Genomic DNA, 12,006 nt, shown 5'->3' with positions numbered 1-12,006 from the left:
CCTGAGGAGTCCATTTGTTAAATTTGAAGATCCACTATTGTGTCACAATCTGAAGTGGGCCTTGGGCGATTCTTTTCACCACCACTTCTTTTGAGGATCTTATCAACATCACCAGCAGTTTTTCTATTACCTGCTGTTTTACATAGCGGTTGCTATGTGCACCATAGCTAGGTGGCGCTCTACATCCTTAGGGGCGGATTTTCAGAGCCCTGCTCGCCTAAATCCGCCCAAAACCGGGCGGATTTAGACGAGCAGGGCCCTGCGCGCCGGTAAGCCTATTTTACATAGGCCTACCGGCGCGCGCAGAGCCCCGGGACTCGCGTAAGTCCCAGGGTTTTCGGAGGGGGCGTGTCGGGGGGCGTGTCGGGGGCGGGCCCGAACCGCGCGGGGTTTTCGGGGCGTGTCGGGAGCGTTCCGGGGGCGGGCCGGGGGGCGTGGCTATGGCCCGGGGCGGCCCGGGGGCGTGGCCGCGCCCTCCGTACCCGCCCCAGGTCGCGTCCCGGCGCGCAGGAGGCCCGCTGATGCGCGGGGATTTACGCCTCCCTCTGGGAGGCGTAAATCCCCCGACAAAGGTAAGGGGGGGGTTTAGACAGGGCCGGGCGGGTGGGTTAGGTAGGGGAAGGGAGGGGAAGGTGAGGGGAGGGCAAAGGAAAGTTCCCTCCGAGGCCGCTCCGATTTCGGAGCGGCCTTGGAGGGAACGGGGGTAGGCTGCGCGGCTCGGCGCGCGCCGGCTATACAAAATCCATAGCCTTGCACGCGCCGATCCAGGTTTTTAGCAGATACGCGCGGCTCCGCGCGTATCTACTAAAATCCAGCGTACTTTTGTTTGCGCCTGGAGCGCAAACAAAAGTAGGCTATTCGCGCTCCTTTTAAAATCCGCCCCTTAATGTCTTCCTGGATTACAAAATTGAGATATTCACCACGTTCTATCCACTCGGAAGTCGTGCAGAAGAACTTCCGCACTGTTCATTCCAAAGAGGAAGAGGATATCTCTCATTACAGCCTGACTTCTGCTGGTGCCATCATCAGTTCTAAAGAAGAAGACATCTCTAGCTACCAGCGTTCGCATTTAGTTTATTCGGAAGTCGTGCCCGCAAGCCTATGGCACTGTTGATTCCGAAGAAGAAGATTCTCATTATCAACTTATGTTGGTTCACTCGGAAGTCGTGCCGCAAGCCTATGGCACTGTTTGATTCCAAAGAAGATAATATCTCTGTCTATCGACTTAACGTTTGGTTGCTCGGAGGTCGTGCTGGAGGTTTACAGCACTGCTGTTTCCGAAGATGAAGATATCCCCATCCATCAGCCTATTTGCTTTGCTGGTATTGTCATCATCTCCCTTCCAGCATCCTGCGGAAGAGCGACTTAGAAGTGGATTATGGACCTGTGTCTACATCACCACTTCCACTGAAACCTCAGTGATGTCCATGGCAGCCCATCTCATTGCTGCTGACTTCATTATACATTCTGCGAGATTCTTCAAATCTCATCATCTACCTGTCATCGTGTTTATACGAACTTTGAACTCTAGAATTTGGAGACTCTACATGTTGTACAGAGACTGAGTTTTGTTTGCCTGAAAAGGCTTTGGCCCCGAAACCATCTTTGGGAGCCTCAGACCTATTGGATAAGAGATGCTCATCAGTTTTCATGTCATCAGTTCCACCTCGCGCATCTTTGGTACTTAACCTGGTACCCGAAGAGGAGACCACCCTTTGAAGGGGGGGTACTGTTGCGTTCGTGATTATTCTCGCCCTCGCTCCACCCTCTCTACATTTGTGGCGACTCCCTTCGGCTCAGACGGACAGATGCAGCCGCGGCTTCTCCCCGCCTCTTGGTCCCGGTATCCCCGGGCTGGCCTGATGCCACGGATCTGCCATATTCCTGATGACATAAGGGTGCGCGCTCCAGACTTTGTACCAGCAAGGGGGCGAACCTCGGGGGCGTCCCCCGCATTGACATCATCCGTTTTCAATTTAAAAGGTCTTTGTTTGCTAACTACAAATGAGTTAGCAAGGAGCTCCAACGGGACTCGCTTCGGCAGTCCACGCTACTTGCAACAGCGATCCGAGTCAGCAAGGGGAAATCTTTCTCCACTGCTCGGCCTTTTCAAACTCACCAGGAGTACCCACTCCTCAGGGGCTCCACCCTCTCTCTTCTTGATTTCAGATTGTTGGACGGGATCCGGTACTCACTCCGAGAGCCTACGTTCCCGAAGACTCAGAAGACTCCTATTGCCTGGAGGCGATCGCAGAAGTGAACACAGTGAGTCCTATTATAGACAAGAACTGGTACTCGCTCCACGAGGGCCCTTGTTCCTAATCTCTAAGACTCCCTTCAGTCTAAGTCATTATCGCAGGTACAGAGATCATGAGTTACCATTGCAGATTGCAGATAGGAACAGGTACTCGCTCCCCGAGGGCCTATGTTCCTAAATCTCTCCTAGCCTCTCTTCTATTCCAGAAGCCATTCCATACACAATTATTGTGAGTTCTATTTCAGACTGCCTAAAGGAACCAGTACTTGCCTGCGGCTCCTGTTCCTGAATACTGAAGACTCTCTGTTGCAGAAAAGACATTACAGATATCTACAATTGTGAGTGTATCATCTACCACTGGTTATCCAAATTACCCTGTCTACTCACTACCTATAGTCTCTCCTTACAGCTCAGCAACTCAGAGATCATAGTTCCAGTATCAGAGGGACTTCAGCCCTGCCGGGCACATCAACTCACTACTGCCACCTTTGGTGGTTCTACTTCCAGTCTAATAAAGAACTATCTGTGTTTGTCTCAATACTCCAGCCTAGCCGATGGTCCCTCTCAGGATCTCCACTTAAGGGCGCCGTCATCTGCCATTGGCCCAGGGATTCACTATTTCTACTAAGTGTTACTCCTTACACTAATAGAGCGGTATTATCATCTGCCACTCTGTGGAAGCCAACCCACATCAGACCATTACTCCTCTCTTTGCAGAAGCTGATCCATATCAGATAGCTAACTCCCCGTGGAGATCATACAGGTTGCTGGCTCATCCTTCTACAGGAACAAAGCATACAGTTGCTACTCCTTCCCTCTGGGGGAGCAGAGCACAAACAGATTGCTAACTGCATAGCAAGATCTATAACAGACTGCTAAACTCCTCCTCCTGCAGGAGCCAAGCCTATCAGATTGCTATCTCCTCCCCTTGGGAGGAGCTGATCGCTACCAGATCACTCACTCCACCCTCCTGGTGGGGTGAGCGCTAGCAGATTGCTAACTCCTCCCTCTCCTGGAGGAGATTTATAACAGCGTTATCAGCGGACGAATGGAAAGTCGCATGAGGTACGCATACCATGGCTGTCTCGGCCATTGCGGGGCGATTATAATCATGTCTGACTCGTCCTGGATGCATTTCTGAATTGTTCGAGAGATGAATGGAATGGGAGGGTAGGCATACATCAAGCCTGGTGTCCATGGAATGAGAAAGGTGTCCGGAGCAAACCTTTGGTTGCTGGGATAAATTGAGCAAAAGGTCTGGACTTGTCTGTTGGCTTCTGTAGCAATTGCCAGGTTCTTGTATCAATTGTCAGGTTCTTGTAGCCTGGCTTGGCCTCTGTTGGAAACAGGATGCTGGGCTTGATGGACCCTTGGCCTGACCCAGCATGGCAATTTCTTATGTTCTTATGTAAAGAGATCTATTGTGGGAAAACCCCACTGTTGGAAGATGTTTTCCCGCCACTTTTGGATTTAAGGTCCATTCGTGTAGATGAAAAATCCGACTGAGACGGTCTGCTGTTACATTGTCCAGACCTGGAAGATAAGTCGCTTGAATGGATAATTGGGCCTTGGCTGTCCAATGGAGAATTCGAGTTGCTTCTTGACATAGTGTCCAGGAACCGGACCCTCCTTCCTTGTTTATGTAAAACATGGCTACCTGGTTGTCAGTATATACCATGAGGCTTGATCCCCGTATCTGAGCAGAGAACGTTTGAAGTGCCATCCAAATGGCCCACAACTCTAATAGATTGATTTGGTATGAAGATTCTTGAGGGGTCCACAGACTCTGAGAGTCTTCAGGTCGCCCAGATGGGCTCCCCTCCATCCAACCCAAACCTTCGTTCTTTCAGAGATATCTGATGAAGAATAAATTCGCTACACCACAGGTTTCTGTCACCAAAGTCCGAGGAGGCACTGGCGCACCTTCTTCATCCACATATATTTCCTACCTAGACGACTACCTGCGGGTGGATGCTAACCATTCCACCCTGTGACTAATCTCCCCATAAACTTCTTCTTGCCTGATCAATATGGGCACACTACTAGCCTACGCAGAATCCCATCTGCAACTCACCCAGGCCTTGCAGTTCATGGGAGCTTCTTTCTCTCATTTAGGACAGGCCTTTCCTTCTGAAACCCAAGAGCAGGCCAGGACATTGCATGTAGATCGCACTACCAGCGACTACCAAAAACCTCAGTCTAACGAAACCTCACCATTCTCGAACACCATACCCAATAAAGTCGGTTCTTCATCTTCCTTCCGCAGCTGGCTCACTCCCTCTCAGCAGCCACAGAGATTACGAGTACGGGCTTGCAGCATCGGCATTACCTGCAGACTTGCCCAACTGACATCATATGCTCCTACCAGGGAGTGCATTCCCTTATGTCACCCACTTACGGATTCAAGGACTATCGCCACTCGGAGCGGGCACTAAACATCACCCGCCTGGAACTTCAGGCCCCCGACCTGCTCTTCGGACATATGGCAGTCCCTCCATAGACTCATTCTTCTCCTCTACCCAAACAACCAAGTTCTCCCATTCTGCTTCACCAGAGAGGGAATGTCAGGTTCCGGATTTCCTACACAGCAACTGTAGGAAACCTAGAATGAGTGGAAGCAGATCCATCTTCCTGTGGCCTACTTTCTGCCCGGAGTTAGTAACTTATAGGCATACAATTTAAAACATTTTCTTACCCTCGACCTGATATTTGTCAGAGGTTGACAACTTAAAAAAAAAAAAATAAAGGAAGACAAAGACGCGTTGGCAACTTGTCCATCTCAACCACTTCGCAACTGAGCAGATCGGTATACTCGCCTATTTTGCTAATGCTGCCCAACTGCCTGCCATCTACCACAGGTCTCAGTCCTCATAGACTGAGGAGAAATCTACTTCCTTTACCGACATTCCTGGCACAGTCCAGCACTACATTGCAGATAACGCGAAGCTAATTTGCCACTCTGGCGTCAGACTAAACAGTCGGGATATGCCTCCCTAAGTATTAATTGCTCTTATAGTATTTTTTATTGTTTTACAGACGGTTATTTCTACTTTTATTATATTTGCTTGTAAACCGTTGTGACGGCTTGTTCCAAATGACGGTATTAAAAAGTTTATAAATAAATAAAATAAGTAAATAAATAATTCTGTTATCGTTCACCAACTGATCCCTCGAGGAACATCCCACACCTTCTTACCAACCGGTAATTTCTCCACCGCTTCACTCACCTTGAAATTACATGGCTCAGATCCCAAGTGCGGAGGTTTTTTCCCCTGTGCTTGGTTTTTTCCCCTGCGCTACACCTTCAGGTGTTTTGTTAGCAGCGAAAACCCACTCACCTATCCGACAAACCATGTCCAATCTTCCTCCATCTCCTTTACCGGAGCCCTTGGACCAGCTTCGGTATAGGCATACTTCAGTGTCATATTCCTTACCATTTCCCCTATCAATATAAATCCATTATCTGTTCCCCATCCAACTCCGGATTCAGGTCAGGAGTTTTCTGGATCGGGCTAAAAAGCTCATAATTCCATGGGATATAAACAAGGTACCAGGGCACGTTCATGCTCCCTTCATAAGAACTACTACTCATTTCTTATTCCATGTTGCCTTGCAAGAAGCTCCCCTTTTTTTCGGTCACCCTCACCTCCGCCAGGCGCATCATCAAGCTGCAACCCCTAGTAGGCTAACCGCCTGGTCACAATTTTTCACCATAACAAGGTTGCGTTATGTACACTTCCTGCCTACCTCACTCAGGAGCTTTCAGCTTTTACATCAAACATCCCATTGCCCTCCCAGTTTTTCCCAAACCCTTGAACCTACAAAGCAAACTAATCTCCTCACGCTGTTTTATAACAAAACATTCACTTTTTTGCAAGGTCACACTCCTCTTGAATGCAGAGCCCCACAGCTCTACATCTCCCTTAACCGAATACCCAAAACCCTGTATCTTCAAGTACACACTCTTGACTTGAGTCTCGAATTGCAATGTTTCTGCTGTCAATGGCATTCAGAGGCCCTATCCACATCCCATAACACACACCACGTCCATACTGTGCTTACTTCACTTGATTATCTTCATGAAGGCCCTGCCCTGACACTTGCAACACAGCACAAGGCCCTCACTATACCTGCTAAACTCCTGCTACTGCTTAACAGGAAGGCTGTGGATGTCGCTCACAGCACAAACACAATTCTCCAGTAGCACATGCCTGGACCACAGCAACAACAACGTCATAAAAACTGTCCTCCTATGGTCTATGTCTTGAGCGCATTTCCTCGTTTGTATCTTGGACACATGATATGAGCTATATGCGCTCAATACATTAGCTGGGGACTCCCAGACAGCATGGCTAATTCATGCTGCTTATCTACGGAAAAGAACAGGTTTGCTCACTGTAAACGGTGTTTTCAGTAGATAGCAGATGAATTAGCTATGCTGACCCTCCCACCTCCCCAGACAGTTTATCACTTTGAATCTCGTCTTGCTTTGATACGGACTGAGGAGACATGAGTCAGCGTGGGATCATGCAAGCAGGGGCGTCTCACTGACAAAGATCAGTTTTCAGCTTTGAGAGCTCCGCCACCTAGTGGCACGGAGGACGTTCCCAGACAACAAGGCTAATTTATCTGCTATCTACGGAAAACACCGTTTATGGTGAGCAAACCTGTTCTTCTTGGAAACTTGTTATCTTAGCCCCGGTCCACAGATGTTCTAGTCTGCTACAGCCCTTTTCTTCCCAGTTTTTAGCTGCTTTCCGAGAGCAGCCAGGAAGAAATTCACTATTCATAAATAGAAACATAGAAACATAGAAATGACAGCAGAAGAAGACCAAACGGCCCATCCAGTCTGCCCAGCAAGCTTCACACATTTTTATTTCTCATACTTATCTGTTTCTCTTAGCTCTTTGGTTCTATTTCCCTTCCACCCCCACCATTAATGTAGAGAGCATTGATGGAGCTGCATCCAAGTGAAATATCAAGCTTGATTAGTTAGGGGTAGTAGGGGTAGTAACAGCTGCAATAAGCAAGCTACACCCATGCTTATTTGTTTTACCCAGACTATGTTATACAGCCCTTATTGGTTGTTTTTCTTCTCCCCTGCCGTTGAAGCAGAGAGCTATGCTGGATATGCGTGAAGTATCAGTTTTTCTTCTCCCCTGCCGTTGAAGCAGAGAGCTATGCTGGTTATGGGTGAAGTATCCGTTTTTTTTCTCTCCTGCCGTTGAAGCAGAGAGCTTTGCTGGATATGCGTGAAGTATTAGTTTTTCTTCTCCCCTGCCGTTGAAGCAGAGAGCTATGCTGGATATGCATTGAAAGTGAAGTATCAGGCTTATTTGGTTTGGGGTAGTAACCGCCGTAACAAGCCAGCTACTCCCCGCTTTGTGAGTGCAAATCCTTTTTTCCACATTTCCTCTTGCCGCTGAAGCTTAGAGCGATGTTGGAGTCATAGTAATCATGTGTATGTTTATTGAATAAGGGTATTATCTCCAGGCAGTAGCCATCATTCTGGCAAGCCACCCACTCTTCATTGACGGCCTCTTGACTTTATGGATCCACAGTGTTTATCCCACGCCCCTTTGAAGTCCTTCACAGTTCTGGTCTTCACCACTTCCTCCGGAAGGGCATTCCAGGCATCTACCACCCTCTCCATGAAGAAATACTTCCTGACATTGGTTCTGAGTCTTCCTCCCTGGAGCTTCAAAACGTGACCCCTGGTTCTGCTGATTTTTTTCCTACGAAAAAGGTTTGTCGTTGTCTTTGGATCATTAAAACCTTTCAAATATCTGAAAGTCTGTATCATATCACCTTCTGCTCCTCCTTTCCTCCAGGGTGTACATATTCAGATTCTTCAATCTCTCCTCATAAGTCATTTGATGAAGACCTTCCACCTTTTTGGTCGCCCTTCTCTGGACCGCCTCCATCTTGTCTCTGTCTCTTTGGAGATACAGTCTCCAGAACTGAACACAATACTCCAGGTGAGGTCTCACCAAGGACCTGTACAAGGGGATAATCACTTCCCTTTTCTTACTGGTCTGTAGTTACCAGCCTCTTCTCTGTTCCCACTCTTGTGAAGTGGGACCACCACTGCTCTCCTCCAATCACTCGGCACCACTCCCGTTTCTAGGGATCTATTGAACAGGTCACACAGTGGACACGCCAGCACATCTCTGAGCTCCCTCAGTATTCTGGGATGAACTTCATCAGGCCCCATGGCTTTGTCCACTTTCAGTTTCACCAGCTCTTCCCATACATTTTCTACTGTAAATGGAGTTACATCTACTCCACTCCCCTCCAGTTTCTTGTTAACTAGTGACGGTCCTTCTCCAGGGTCCTCTTTAGTGAACACAGAACTGAAGTATTCATTTAATATTTCTGCCATTTCTTCGTCTCTCTCCACACATTGATCCTTTCCCCCTTTCAATTTCCACTTTGAACTTTTCTCTTTTCACTGATGTATCTGAAAAATGTTTTGTTACCTCTCTTTACCTCCTTGGCAATCCTCTCTTCTGCTTGACTTTTTGCCGTCTTGATTAATTTCTTTGGCTCCCTCAGTTCTACCAGATATTCTTCTTTGTGCTCCTCCTTTTGGGATCTTTTATATTTCTTGAACGCTGTTCTTTTAGCCTTTATTTTGTCAGCCACCTCCTTTGAGAACCAGATAGGTTTCATTTTTCTTTTGCTTTTCTTTACTTTTCTAACATATAGATTAGTTGCCTTGGTAATTGCTCCTTTTAGATTGGTCCACTGTTGATCCACATCTCTCTCTTTCTCCCAGCCTTTTAGTTCTTCCTCCAGGTACTTCCCCATTTCATCAAAATCTGTGTTTTTGAATAGCAAAACTTGGGTTTTTGTGATTCTTTTCCGTGTCCTTTTTGTGATATTAAACCATACCGTTTGATGATCACTGGTGCTGAGGAGGGCACCCATCTGGACGTCTGAGACATTATCTCCATTAGTGAGCACTAAGTCGAGTATAGCTCCTTCTCTTGTGGGTTCCATTACCATTTGTTTGAACAAAGCTACTTGCAGGGCATCTACTATTTCTCTACTATTATTAGATTCTGCAGATGGGATTCTCCAGTCTACATCTGGCATATTAAAGTCTCCAATGATCACCACTTCTCCTTTCTTTCCTATCCTGTGGATGTCTTCAACTAGATCTCTGTCCAGCTCTTCCTTTTGGTTTGGAGGCCTGTAAACCACTCCAATAAAAATGGATGCCCCATCTTTTTTTAAGTCGGCCCACAATGCTTCTTCATTGCCCCATCTTCCTTGCAGCTCAAATGCTTGGATATTGTTTCTGACATAAAGAGCCACTCCTCCCCCTTTCCTATCCTCTCTGTCCTTCCTTAACAAGTTATAGACTGGTATTGCCGTATCCCAGTCATGAGATTCCGTAAACCACGTTTCCGTGACAGCAACAATGTCCAAGTCCGCCTCCACCATTAGGGCTTGCAGATCTGGGATTTTATTACCCAAACTACGAGCATTTGTGCTCATAGCTTTCCAGCTTTCTTCGTTCAGGTTACTGCTGTTCCTGGACTCCTTTTGTGCCTATTTAGTTGAGTTTTGTTATCCACTTTTCTCTTTGCATTTGTGCAAGGGAAGAGATTAGTGCCTCTGATGACAGAGTCATCCATCACCGTGAGCTTTTTTCTTTGGTTTCTGAGCTGGAATTTCTGTATGCATTGGGTTTTTTCTCTCTTTTCCGTAACACGTCAATCTTTTTCTCAAGGACTTCTTCAGAATTTAATACAGAGAAGGCATTTTGTACTTGTTGCACTTGATACAGTGTGTGTCTCCGGAACATGGGTCTAATTCCACCAGAGCCCACTGTAATACTTTTTAAGTTCCTTAATGGCCTGTGTGAGTGGGGGGATAGAGTTGTGGGCTGCACAGCTTTCAATAATGGGTGTCTGTGGGTTACAGGTCTTATCCTACCTGAGCCCACAGTAAATCTCTTTTTTCTTGAGTTTTGGTTATTCAGTGGTAAGGGGAAATTATTTCCTGAATAATGTACAGTGGCTGAGACTCTCTTTATTGAAGCTAATTCAGCTTTAAAGTCATCCAGCTCCTTTTCCAAGGTAGAGCGTTTTGAACAAAAGGGGCATCTCCAGAGGGAGATCTGGGCATCAGATATCTCAATATAGGGGATCTGTAAAAATAGGATTTACTACTACAAGCTCTGTTTTCCACTTGTCCCAGACCTTTAAAGTTAGGGCTACTGGGGGTGGGGGAGGGGATTGGCATTTGAATGACCCGGGCTTTACTAGGTAGTCATACCAGGATATCTGGATGACATTTGTTTAGTAATGCTGTCTCTAGACCCACCCACCGTTTCACTTCGCTTCTACTATGCCAATCCAGAATAAACATTAACTGTGCTGCAGCATAATACCAAGCTAAACATGGGACTCCCAACCCCCCTATCTTTGAGTAAGTATATGTTGTGTCCGTCGCTGTCTGACGTCTCTGCTCCGCCCACCTTACCTCGTTGGCAACTCCCTTCAGGGTTGATGGAAGGCTAGCTGCTGCGGCGTCTCCTGGCCATCCCCCTCCAGCATTCCCGGACCGGCTCGACGCTGCAAGCCGCCATTTGACCAGATGCCTAAGGGCGCACGCAGCCCGACTTATGTACCGGCGTTGGCGCAAACCTCAGGGGCATCCCCCTGAGATGACGTCATCAGCTCCAGATATTTAAGGTATCAGTTTTCGCTAACAAGACGAGTTAGCAAGATATGGGATTCGCTACCTCTGGGTATCGTTGCAGATGGGACTCGCTCTCCGCAAACCTAGCTACTCTGCCTCCTCGGACTTCACTAGGGGTACCCGCTCCTCAAGGGCCTCACCTTCTCTTTTTCATTTCAGGTCGCAGTCCGGAATCAGTACTCGCTCCTCGAGGGCCCACGTCCCAGACCAGCTCCTGAAAACCACTTCTGCTAAGAAGTCATCGCTGCTTACAACATTAGTGAGTTTCAATCTATCTCTCAGAGCTTTCCCTGGGACCAGGTACTTGCTCCTCGAGGGCCTACTGCATTCCAACTCCTGGGCTGCCTCAAGAGACTATGGTGTGAGGAAGGAAAAGGGTCCCTGACCGGTGGTCGTAGGTGTTTGACACCCTTGAGAAAGCGTGCGATATCCGGCTGAAGAGGAAGAGAGCTGTCCTTCTGCACCAGGGCGTTCAGGGCTGCCACCTGGACACGGAGTGAATTATAGGCGAGGCCCTTATCCAGGCCATCCTGTAGAAACTGGAGAATCATTGGAACCATCGCCTCCGTGGGCCGGGCCCCTTGGTTGGAACACCAAATCTCAAAGACCTTCCAGACTCGAACATAGGCAACGGAGGTGGAAGGTTTACGGGACCACAGCATAGTTGAGATCACTGCCTCTGCGGCGGAGGCGGTGCCGTTCAAAAGCCATGCCGCAAGACAGAAGAGTTCTGCCTGCTCGAAAAATACCGGCCCCTGGTGCAGCAGACGAGGAAGATGACCCAGTCGAATCGGGCCGTCCACCGTCATTTGCAGAAGATCTGCGAACCATGGACGACGGGGCCACTCCGGGGCAACGAGAATCACGGTCCCTCGATGGTGTTCTATTCTGCGAAGAACTTTTCCCACTAGGGGCCAAGGAGGAAAGACATAGAGCAGCTGATCTGACGGCCACGGAAGAACTAGGGCATCCACCCCCTCCGCGCCGCGCTCTCTTCTGCGATTGAAAAAGCGCGGCGCCTTGGCGTTGAAGGAGGT

This window comes from Rhinatrema bivittatum, chromosome 1 (assembly GCF_901001135.1).
Source record: "Rhinatrema bivittatum chromosome 1, aRhiBiv1.1, whole genome shotgun sequence".
Classification (NCBI taxonomy): domain Eukaryota; kingdom Metazoa; phylum Chordata; class Amphibia; order Gymnophiona; family Rhinatrematidae; genus Rhinatrema; species Rhinatrema bivittatum.
Note: the sequence above shows the minus strand (reverse complement) of the source record.